The sequence below is a fragment of the Gallus gallus genome, chromosome 2 (genome assembly GCF_016699485.2).
Source record: "Gallus gallus isolate bGalGal1 chromosome 2, bGalGal1.mat.broiler.GRCg7b, whole genome shotgun sequence".
NCBI lineage: Eukaryota > Metazoa > Chordata > Aves > Galliformes > Phasianidae > Gallus > Gallus gallus.
Genome location: NC_052533.1, coordinates 134,648,640 through 134,660,009, shown reverse-complemented (window position 1 = coordinate 134,660,009; position 11,370 = coordinate 134,648,640).

Here is an 11,370-nt window from a genome sequence, read left to right as displayed (position 1 = left end):
AGTTTCTCTCTGTGCTTCCCAACTCACCTTTCTTTTAGAAATTATTGAACACCAACATTCTGTCACTGATTAGAAACTTCTAAAAAATAAACCTGGACTGGGACCTTGTTTACACCAAATCCCAGTCTTTATAATATTCTCTGTCAAAGTATCAAAACTAAACAGCCTCAGTTTAAGAAAAACTTACAATCCACCTCAGAAGACTGCAGATAAAGACTATTTCTGTTTCAAACACTGGAAGCACGTAACTTTTGTTAGTGAGATAGAGGAGCTTCCATCATTTTGCAAAGGGGTCCTGAGCCTTTGCATAACAGTGAAACAAAGTCATAGATCACTCCCAAAACCTTTGTTTTGTGTTTATTGTTGTCAGTGTTGAAGGTTGTACTTTTCACGAGACAGGCTGTGAGGCAAGATAGAAAGAAATCTCCTCAGACCTTTCCACAGAGCCTTGGGTTTCCTCCTTTTGCAGACACTAAAACTCATTAAGAGAGAGACAGGAGCTGTCTGTAGAATTATTCAGACCATCTCAATAAATTCATCTTCTGCTTTCAGTAACAATACAGTTTGTTTCTGAATCTACATTAAAATGTCACATATCCAATCATGCCAGTTCTAACAACAGCAGTCAAGGACATTTCTCCAAATTTGCATCCAATACAGACATGTGAGACATCACACTGGCTTTTGCAAATGAAAGTCTCTTACCATTATTATCCAAAATCTCCATCAGTGAAAAAAGAATATCCTTGCTCCCATTTCAACTCTAATCAGCCACACTTTAAAAGTGAAAAAAATAAAAGCTCTCATCTTATCGTTATGACAGTAGATACTGAAAGCTTAAATGTACAGAGGGAAACTCTGAACATCTATTAATTGAAAATGCCAGTGAAGGCAGTCAATTTTACCAGGCACAAGATATCTTACAGATCATCAGCAAAGTTCTTCTTCGCCTTTCTCTGGCGTCAACTTAAGTAGTTGTGTACTTCATTGCCTGTAACTTGGGACACTGGGTACTTGTGATTTCAGGGCTTGATTATTAGAATGTTTGCATTTATAGTAAGAGTATGCTTGTTCACCCATGCAGAGCTCCAGTGCTTTCAGCTGGAACCATAAGATATAGACAGTGGGATTGAGTGTACCCTCAGCAAGTTTGCTGATGACACCAAGCTGTGGGGTGCAGTCAACACATCAGAAGGTCGGGATGCAATCTATAGGGACCTAGATAGGCTAGATGGGCCCAGGTGAACCTCATGAGGTTCAACAAATCTAAGTGCAAGGTCTTGCTCGTGGGTCGAGGCAACCCCCATTATCAATACAAGCTGGGGGATGAAAGTATTGAGAGCAGTCCTGCTGAAAAAGACCTGGGGGAATGGATGGTGGATGGGACGCTGGACATGAACCAGCAATGTGCCCCCACAGCCCAGAACGCCAACCATATCCTGGGCTGCATCAAAAGATGTGTGGCCAGCAGGTCAAGTGAGGTGATCCTGCCCCTCTGCTCTGTGCTGGTGAGGTCTCACCTGGAGTACTGCAACCAGATGTGGAGTCCTCAGTATGGGAGGGCATAGACCTGTTGAAACGCATCTAGAGAAGGGCCAGAAAAATGATCCAAGGGAAGGAACACCTCTTCTATGAGGACAGGCTGAGAGAGCTGGGGCTTTTCAACCTGGAGAAGAGAAGGCTGCAAGGATACCTAATAGCAGCCTTTCAGTATCTAAAGGGGAGCTACAGGAAAGAAGGAGACAGACTCTTAAGCAGGGTCCGTGGCAACAGAAGAAGGGGAGATGGATTCAAGCTCAGGGAAGGTAGATTTGATAACGGTAGGTTAGATACGAGGAAAACATCTTCTACAGTGAGCGTGGTGAGGCAGTGGAACAGGTTGCCCAGTTATGTGGTTGATGCCCCATTAAGGCAAGGCTAGTTATGGACCTGGGCATCCTGATCTAGCTGTGGATGTCCCTTTTCATTGCAGGGGAGCTGGACTAGATGGCCCTCAGAGGTCCCTTCCAACTCTAAGGATTCTGTGATTCTATGATAAGTCATTTTGGGATCCAAGGCTGAAGGCCTTCTCTTATGACAAACTGTAAGAAAAAGCACTTCTCTTCTTGTGAAACTAGGAATGCAGTAACCTTTTATAAATGACTGTCGAAAGGAAAATATCTGCCCTGATTTAGAGCCAATTTAAAAATCATTAAAAGGATGTTAACATTCAATATTTTAAAGTACTGAATTTTTAAACATCAGTGTTTTTATCTTCGGTTTGATTGCAATATTTCAAAAGAATGGAAACTTAAGATAGGCACTGACTATGTCACTAGTGAGGGGAGATGTCCTCTACAATGTCTTAGGTTATTTCCAATTAAACAGTTTTTTGGAGAAAAAAAGACCTTTTACTTTTCAAGCCCTTGTCAAAGAGAGACTTTGCATTGGGAATGAAGATCTAGAAGAGCATAGCATGGCACCATTTTGTGTTGTACAATATTAGCTTCAACAGTAAAAGTCTATGCTGCTATCAAACCAAAAATGAATTCTTCTACAGAAGGTGAAGAGTATCAGAAACCTACTTTCCATGCTGGGAAGTATCTAAGCTTAGGTTCTCTTGAGCTCCTTGAGAAGCAAATGGTATGAGACATCCATTCCAGAGCTCAGGCAGACATCTCTGAAGAGGCTCAAGACCTTCTACGGATAGTGAGAGACCGAGTGTGCCCAGGCTTGGAAGGGAGCAGGTAATAAATGTGTGAGGAGATGTGGGATGAGTCTAGACCTCAGTGTGGGTGTCTTGAAGGATACCACGCATACAGACCTTGCAAATGTCCTATGGCCTGTGTCAGACCTCTTGAAGGACATTTTTTTCTCCCAGGTATGACATGAATACATGTTTAATCTGTACAGTCACAAAAAAAAAAATCAGGTTTAGCACTTTTTGTCTCTTTTTATTTTAATTATTTAAGCTATTTATTTTATCATATCTTCCTAGGGCCAGCATTTCAAAAATGCTCTGGATAAGCTTCTCAGTTTATCATCTGTCATGGTTGAATCCACACTGCCCAAATAACCCAGCTCTGATTAAGTTCCTCAGGCAGACCAGACCTTGAGAAATAAGCAATGCCAAGAAAAGTTATTTTGATACAACCGCTTTGCTTTCCTGAGACTCTGGCAAGCTACTTTGGTGCTGGAGTGTCCCACAACTCCTGTTCTGCAGTAGCAAATAATCTGCCCTTAGAAAAGGATTCTCATTCTAGGCTGTAGCTTAAAAGAAAAGGACAATACAGTGGAAAAACAAATGCTAATAACTCCTCAAATGTTATTGTCAAAGTGTGTGTCAGCTTTTGTTATAAAAATATATTATTATCTTTCTCTGAACACTAAGTGTTTTTTTGCTCTCTCTTTTCCATTGCTACTGCAAAGGGCTTCTGCTTGTTTATGTTTTTATGATGTCTGAAGTTGGTTGGGGAATTAAGCCTGTAATTGCATTGCTAACAAGTATTTCTTAGATACATTTATTTTTCCTTGGGGAAAGAGACTGTTAGGAAGAGAGTACACATATTTTGGCAGCAAAAGAGAGAGCTATGACATTTGGCTCCTAAGTTACTACCTGGATATCATTTTAATTGTTTTCTCCTGCTAATAAAATATAGGAACTTTACTGTGCTAGTTCCCTTATTACTCTTGCAAACATAGATTTTGTTGTCATGCTCTTCCTAAGTATATTTGGGTCATGAGCATACATTACAATATATACTGAAAACCAGTTTGTTAAAGACACAATGAGGTCTGCATTATTTCTCACCAGTGCAAAACTAATTGTTTTTTGCTTTTTGTTTTTCTCATCTATTGCTTGCACATTTTTATTTTCCATTTTATCATCCCTATAATTGCAGTTTGAATTAGGGAAAGGACAGAGTAACCTGGTAAAAGCATTTGTAGGGACTTCTTATATAAAGGCTTACCAAGCAACCAGGAATTCTTGAGCATGCCACTGTTAAAATATGCCCACATCCTGCCTTCCTGTGCCATGCAGGCCATCATTCTAGCACTTTTCTTTCCTGGAGAACTTCTAAACTTTTATTTGCAAAAAATGTGTAACATAAGATCCAGAGGCTGCTCTTGTCCACACCCAGTATGAATTGAAGGCTATTACCACTGCAACCAATGGGTTTTACAGGGATTTAGCTACAGAGCTGGCATGCAGTCTGGCATGGAGTGACAGCCAGGCTGGCAGTACTCCAGGTCACAGAGAGGTTGCCACACTTGCCTCAAGGGGCATCAGGCAGCTGTGTCCAGAGACAAAAGGATAGTGTCCAAGGCAGTCACGCAAGCTTTGAACTTGATTCTGATGCTTTAGAGAGCTAATGGATGATCTAAATGTGGTGCTCCATTTGTCTGTGGTGGAGGATGAAAGGCCAAGAGCAGCATGAGCCCAGCTGTGACACCAAAGACTGCCATTATTGCTTCGTACTCTGGCATGCAGTGATGCACCCTTGCAGGGGCTCCCAGCGGGCCACAGCGGCTGAGTTTCATGGTAGACAACGCCATGGAGTCCTGGATTCAGCACCTCACATTGCAGCACATACACGATCCCCAAGGACAGTGTCCTCCTGGACCCCCAGCCAACTTGGCAGGACGCAGGGATGTCAGCCCTAGAGCCTGAAGACCTCAACCCATGGAAATTGTTGAAATATTCCTAGTTTAGGGAAGCAAAACCACAAGATAAGCTATAATTTTAATGGTATTTTCCACACACACTTACCTCTGAGCTGCCTACCATAAGCCTTTTTCCTGCTTAGGTTCTCTGGATACCTTTTATATGGTGTATATGCAGCATCTGGAAATTAAATGAAGAGTTAAATAATGGCTCTCTTGTGCATGGAGCACAGTAAAAATTACAAAGAGAGTTTTTATAACTTTTTTAGTATAATAAAGTTAAAGAGACTGAATGCTAATTTTATGACATGAGATTTCCAGATTGCTCCCAAGTCAGCAAGAATCTATTCATAATCTTTTATTATAGCATTGTCATGATGACTGTAATCAAGTCCCTGAGCTTCCTGATGTTACCAGGGATGGTAAATACTGATAAGTTTGCATTTAATATGACATGTAAATAGTCTGGTGCTTGCTTTTTCTAATATTAAAATCAGTTGATAAATTTGGACCTACTTTCCTCTTTTCAAGGGACCTAGGTTCTGCAGATATCTCTAGGATAGCAATGTATGAGCTGATTTGGTTAAAATATATATCAGTGTTCCTACTATAAAAATTCCTTCTCCAGCCTCCCTCTTCCTTCCCACAGTACCCAGAGTGTTTCTACTACAAAAATATTCCTTCTTTAACTCCCTCCTCCCTTCTTCATTGCTCAGAGTTTTCAAATGAATGAGAAATTTTGTCTAAGCAAAACTTAGCAGGAAAGCACCTGAGTACGCTGGCTATTACAAAGTTTGGTTGCATTCACTCACTGGGTCAGAGCTTCCTCCTGTACATTCAAACCAGCACACTGAGGCTTCAGCTGGGCACAGAATCCTGCACTGCCTCTGGGTTAAACTCATACCAAGGGGAGAATCAGGTTTGTTGCCCTGTCCCCTGTGTTCCTACCATTTTTATGTGTTATCTGTCAAAACAAGCCTTCGTACTGGGATTAGCAAACACCAATAAATGGAGTGCTTGCTCCAGGCCATCTGTGTGCTAGTGCTATACAGATCACAGTTTATCACAGCCATGGTGTTTACACGTAGAAAAATCCAGTCCTCTCTGCTCACTAGCACTGAAACCAGAGCTGCTGAATCCTGTGGCTGGGTTGTCCATCCCTATACACAGCTCACATGTATTTTTCTAGCCTCTTCTTAAAAGCCTCAAGTGCTGGATATTCCTCATGCAGTCTATTTCCATGCTTAATTACTCCTACTATTAGAAAACTTTTCCTAGTGACTAACTTAAAGCTCACTGTAATTTAAGCCATGATTTCATAACGGAGAATTAATTCCTTCACCCTCTACAGCTACTTTCTATGTGCTGGAGGCACTGATTATGTCTCCATGTTCTCTCCCTTTCAGCAGGCAGCTCGGGTTCCTCCAGGCTGTGGTTTTGGCCCATTGCATCCGCTGGACACACACCAGTAGCTGCACCATGCCAGGCTGGGTTCATGCTCCAGCTGAGACCATGCCAACACTGAAAGGAGAAAGGCTCCCACCGTGTGTCTCACAGACAAAATGCTGCTCATACAACTCACGGCAGTAGATACCTGTCTGGAAACAGTACAGTCTTACTGACTTTGGTTCACCTTGTGATTTACTAAGTGTATCCTTTCCAAGTCAAATCTTCTCCTATTAGACCGGTGCTTACCTGATGTTGGTGGTCACATATTTGAGTAGATTATTATCTCTGCTTGTGTATAAAAACCTTTCAGTTAGCTTGATTGAATTGCATATTCTCTTTCTGTTTAAATATTTTATCCAATTTGTCAAAAGCATTCTGAATTCTAATCTCATTTTGCAGTCATCCAGGTAACATTTTCCAGATGGAGGTCATCTAAAAAGTTAATAAACATATTCTGTATGCCACTGTCTATACTGATAACGCAAATACTGAGTAATGCTGGTGCAGAACAGACCACAGTGGAACACTGACCTAATGAATTAAAGTGATTTAAAAGTATACAAGTTGCAATGGATATTAAACAATTAACATTGAACTCACAGAGGTGGTTACCCACCTACAGCTATGGCAAAGCAGTGAGATGATAATAGGTAGCCGTGTAAGGCAGCATATAAAGCACTAAGGTGCTGCAAGTCTGGCAGAAACAATGCTAACACAGTGAAAAGCCTTGGAAGTTGTCATGACAAATTAGTCCTTATTTTCCAACAGGTGTGTAACTGCTTTCTTGGACCACACTTTGACTAGGAATGATAGATAATATCCTGGAAATCATGCTCAGTGTTTTCTTTAACTCCTGTAGCCAAGAACATAGGGAAACTTTAATCTGAATCTGATGCTTTTCTGAAACCTTGCCCTTCACATTCACCATGTGAAGAAGACTAATGGAGAGGGTTTACTGTGTGTCTCAGAGGCTACAGTTCCCCACCAGTATCCTATATGTGTTCCTGCTTGCGTGGCTCTGCAGATGCCCCACTGCATCAGGTGTTCTGCACTGAAACATAGCACACTTCACTCCTTCTGCAAGGCCTGTAGTAAGGCTTATTTGCTATAAAAGGATTACACCTTAAACAGACGTTAAAAATCCATTGTTTATTTTTATTTATTGTGAATTAGGCAAGATGAGGGGAAAAAAAATCTCCCCTAAATGCTTAAGAACATTCTTTGTTGAAAAAAAGTACCAGGAAAAAAAAAATGAAACATTGCTCCAAAAACCACATTCTGTTTGCAAGGTTATTTTTCTTAGGGGAAAAAAAAAAAAGGAAAAAAAAAAAAAAAAAAAAAAGATGTTTCAGAAAAAAAGATTGGAGTGGTTTTATTCAATGTCATCTGCTTCTGAAATTCCTGTAATGACCTTAACTGTGGCAGTTCTTGATCAGCCGACAGCATATAATGGCTTAATACATGAACTAAAGCAGGATGAAAATCAAAGAGCAATCATCTTAGGAAGGCAAAATGTCACCGCAAAGGCATCAGTTATCTGGAGTGAGTTCAGCTGAGGGCCACGGAGATGCTCAGGCCAGCCCTGTGAAGAGGGGCTGGGGGAGCTGGCTGGTTCAACTGGAGAGGGGACAGCTTTGGGGGACCTGACAGCAGCCCCATAGCCAGGAGGAGATCGTCACACAGATGGAGACAGGCTCTTCACAGCTGTGCCTGAGGCATAACAAGAAAAAAGAGAAACTGAGGCTATGTATAAGAAGATTCTTCTCCCATGCAGACACTCAGACGTTGGAGCAGTTTGCCAGGGTTGTACCGTCTCCATCCTGGAAGGGTTTAAAGCCCCATTTAGACACAACCCTGAGCAATCTGGTCTGATCTCAGTGCAGATCCTGCTTTGAGTAGGAGGGTGCAATAGAGTCTGCAGATTCTGACCACCATGAATTTTCCAGTGATCCTGGGATCAGTCCATGGCAATGATGCCAACTTCCATTTTGGAGGTACTCAGTCCTTTAGCTCTGGATCTCATGTGTTCTGGGAGAAGAACTGCTTGAGAATAGCCCTGTGGAGAAGGACCTGGAGTACCTGTTGGATGAAAAACTAAACATGAGCCAGCAGTGTGCTTTTGCAGCTCAGAAGGCTAATGGTATCCTGGGCTCCATCAGAAGAGGGGTAGCCAGCAAGGACACTGAGGTCTCTCTCTACTCTGCCCTTGTGAGGCCTCACCTGGAGTACTGAATCCAGCTCTGGGGCCCCCAGTACAGGAAAAATGTGGAGCTGTTGGAGAGGGTCCAGAGGAGGGCCATGAAGACGATCAAAGGGCTGGAGCACCTCCCTTACAAAGACAGGCTGAGGGAACTGGGCTTGTTCAGCCTGGAGGAGAGAAGGCTGCGAGGAGACCTATTGCAGCCTTCCAGTTTTTAAAATGGCCCTGCAAGAAGGAGGGGAATCAACTTTTTACAAGGGTAGACAGTGACAGGACAAGGGGGAATGGTTTTAAGCTCAAGGAGGGAAGGTTTAGATTGGATGTTAGGGGGAAGTTCTTTACAGAGAGAGCAGTAAGGTGCTGGAACAGGCTGTCCAGACAAGCTGTGGATGCCCCATCCCTGGAGATGCTCAAGATCAGGCTGGTTGAGGCCCTGGGCAGCCTGGTCTAGTACCATGTCTGGAGGTTGGTGGCCATGCCTGTGGCAGGGGAATTGGAACCTGATGATCCCTGGGGTCCCTTCCAATCCAAGACATTCTATGATTCTATGATTCACATACATTATTCACTATTTCAAACAGCATAAATAAGCTAAGTAGCACCTATGTTACCCAATGAGGAGATGTTGGTTGTAATGTAGTAGTAAACAATCTGCTTTAAGAGAGAAATGTGTAATGCAGTATGAGGAAACATCTACAATTAAAATAATTGCTGTGCTTGAACATGACACTTAACAGAAATATCTGTAAGCAGATAGAAATAGTTGTAACTTACCATTTTCCTAGCACCAAATCTGCAGTAGCTTTATATTGCAGATTCGCAGTTTTATAACTTTCTAGTGCAGTGAAAGATGATTTATCAGGTCTATATGATACAGTTCAAATGCTCTGTGATAAAAATGAGCTATTGATCTCAGGAGATTCTAATTTAGATCAGTTCACTTAAAAAGAGTTATAAACTGAAACAGTCTGAGAAGCTGATGTTTCAACTGACTTACCAAGGAGTTAAAAAATTTAGTAACTTGAGCCAGCAGTAGCTTTAACAGTAGTCGGAGCCCCAGATTTCACTGAGCCCAACTTTTCTGGACTATTCCCACATGTATGTGTCTATCATCCTATCCTATTACACTGATGCCCAGAGAGATGCTCATCTGTAGTAGACCTTATGAAAATAAACAAAGAGTAAAAGACATTCTGGAGAGCTCAAACTAAAACCTTAGCAATGATTCTGAGTAATGGATGTTTGGGCACAAAGAGCAGTAAGTAAAGTCTGAGGAGGTCATTCCTATTTTGCCATAGATTTTCCATCACTGCAACTTGAGGTTTTGCCAAAGATTTTAGGAGATTTCTAGAGAAAGCTTGATTACTGTTTTATTGCTGAAAATCTGCCTAAATGGTTACTTTGGCAGCCCAGATCCTCACAGACACATCTTGATTTTAACCGCCTGGCCACTATGCTTTAATGAAGTTTATGAAATGAGCATTAAGTGAATGGATTAAAAGATGAATGTACAAATTGTTTTAAGATTGCACTCTGTTATCAATAACAGGCTGTGTCCTACAGAACTACATGTGCTGTTCAATATCCCTGTTAATGACCTAAATAATGGAACAGGATGGAGATCCTCAAATGCGAAAATAATGAGCAAAGGGGGACTGAAAGCACTGGAGAGCATTAGAATTTAAAACAATAAATTGGAGAAAATATTTGAAATCAAGAAGATGAAACACATCACAAGTGAGCAGAAAAAGTGCTACACTTGAAAAGAGGAATACATTTAAAAAATGAAAAAGAGCTGTACAGCTCTATGTAAGGGAATATTATAGGGATTCATAATCTAAATATGATGCAACTGATGTCATACTGTTGCCAGAAAGGTGGCTTTTATTCTGGAAAATGCTCAGTAGTTCTCCTCTCATCAATACTTCTCAAGCTTGACAAAGAGTCCTCATCTAGATATTTCATATTCATAGAGAAGAAGATGCTTTCCTTGGTATTAAGAAAAGTGACATCTTCTGGAGGGGATGACTAAATCAAGCAGGTTTGACTCAGCTAAGCAAACTGACAGGACGGCAAAAGGAAGGTGATATCACATAGGTTGTACAGAGGGGTTGAAGACAAGGTCAGGAATTGAATAAGGGCAATGTGTGACAGAGGAGAAAGTTGGGAAAGAAAACTGTCTAGTTTGAAGAACAGTTAATCAATTTGTTAGAAACATGTAACCTCAGTCACCAAAGGTCTTTGAGACTGTTTAAAACAGATATATATTTGTCCTTCAAAATGTTCTCTGAAGAGGGAGACTTGAGCTACTGTCTCTTAGGTAGACCCCCAGAAGTAGGAGAGGAGAGCCTGAAGCAAGAGGAGGTTGTGGGAGGTCTTGCTCAAAATACAGTACTTACAATAGACCCCTAGGATGTAAAGGATCCAAGTTTAACTATTCATAAAGAGAATTTATTCAATTCTTCCTGTCAGGACACTGTCAATCACCAGATTATATCTAGAAGGTGGCAGAAGATCTCAGTTAAAAACACCTAACTTTCAGTAATGTAATAAAAAGTGCATTAGCATAAAAGCTAAAGTCCATATTAGGAGTTTCAAAAGTGAGAGGATCTGTTTGCTCTCTACAGTGAAGGAGGGCTGCTCCAGTGGAAGTGAAGTTGTTTCCTTGGTGGCTGCTGTGCACATACTGTCAGTGCCCCAGGAGCATTGCTCCAGTAGCAGACACTTACAGACAGAGCATTTAATAAAAACAAAATGATTGAGGGTCTTTGCATAAGTTATTGCTCAAATCCTTTAAACGACATGCTTGGTTACTGCCCACATGGTGGCGGGTGTCTCTCTTGTGAGGGTCCTTGCAGCAGTATCTTCTTTTGGACACGATGAGAATCTCCAGACCACTGCTCTGGCACCCTTGGGAACTGAGGGGTAAGTGTGGTGGGTGTGCACACAGGCACAGCCCCCATTGCCAGCTACACCACAGCTACAGCTGGAGAACTACTTGAGTTTCAACCACCGATCTCACAATTGAAAATATACAGCTTTTGCTAAGCTCCAGAGTGGAGTCCCCATTAGCTGAG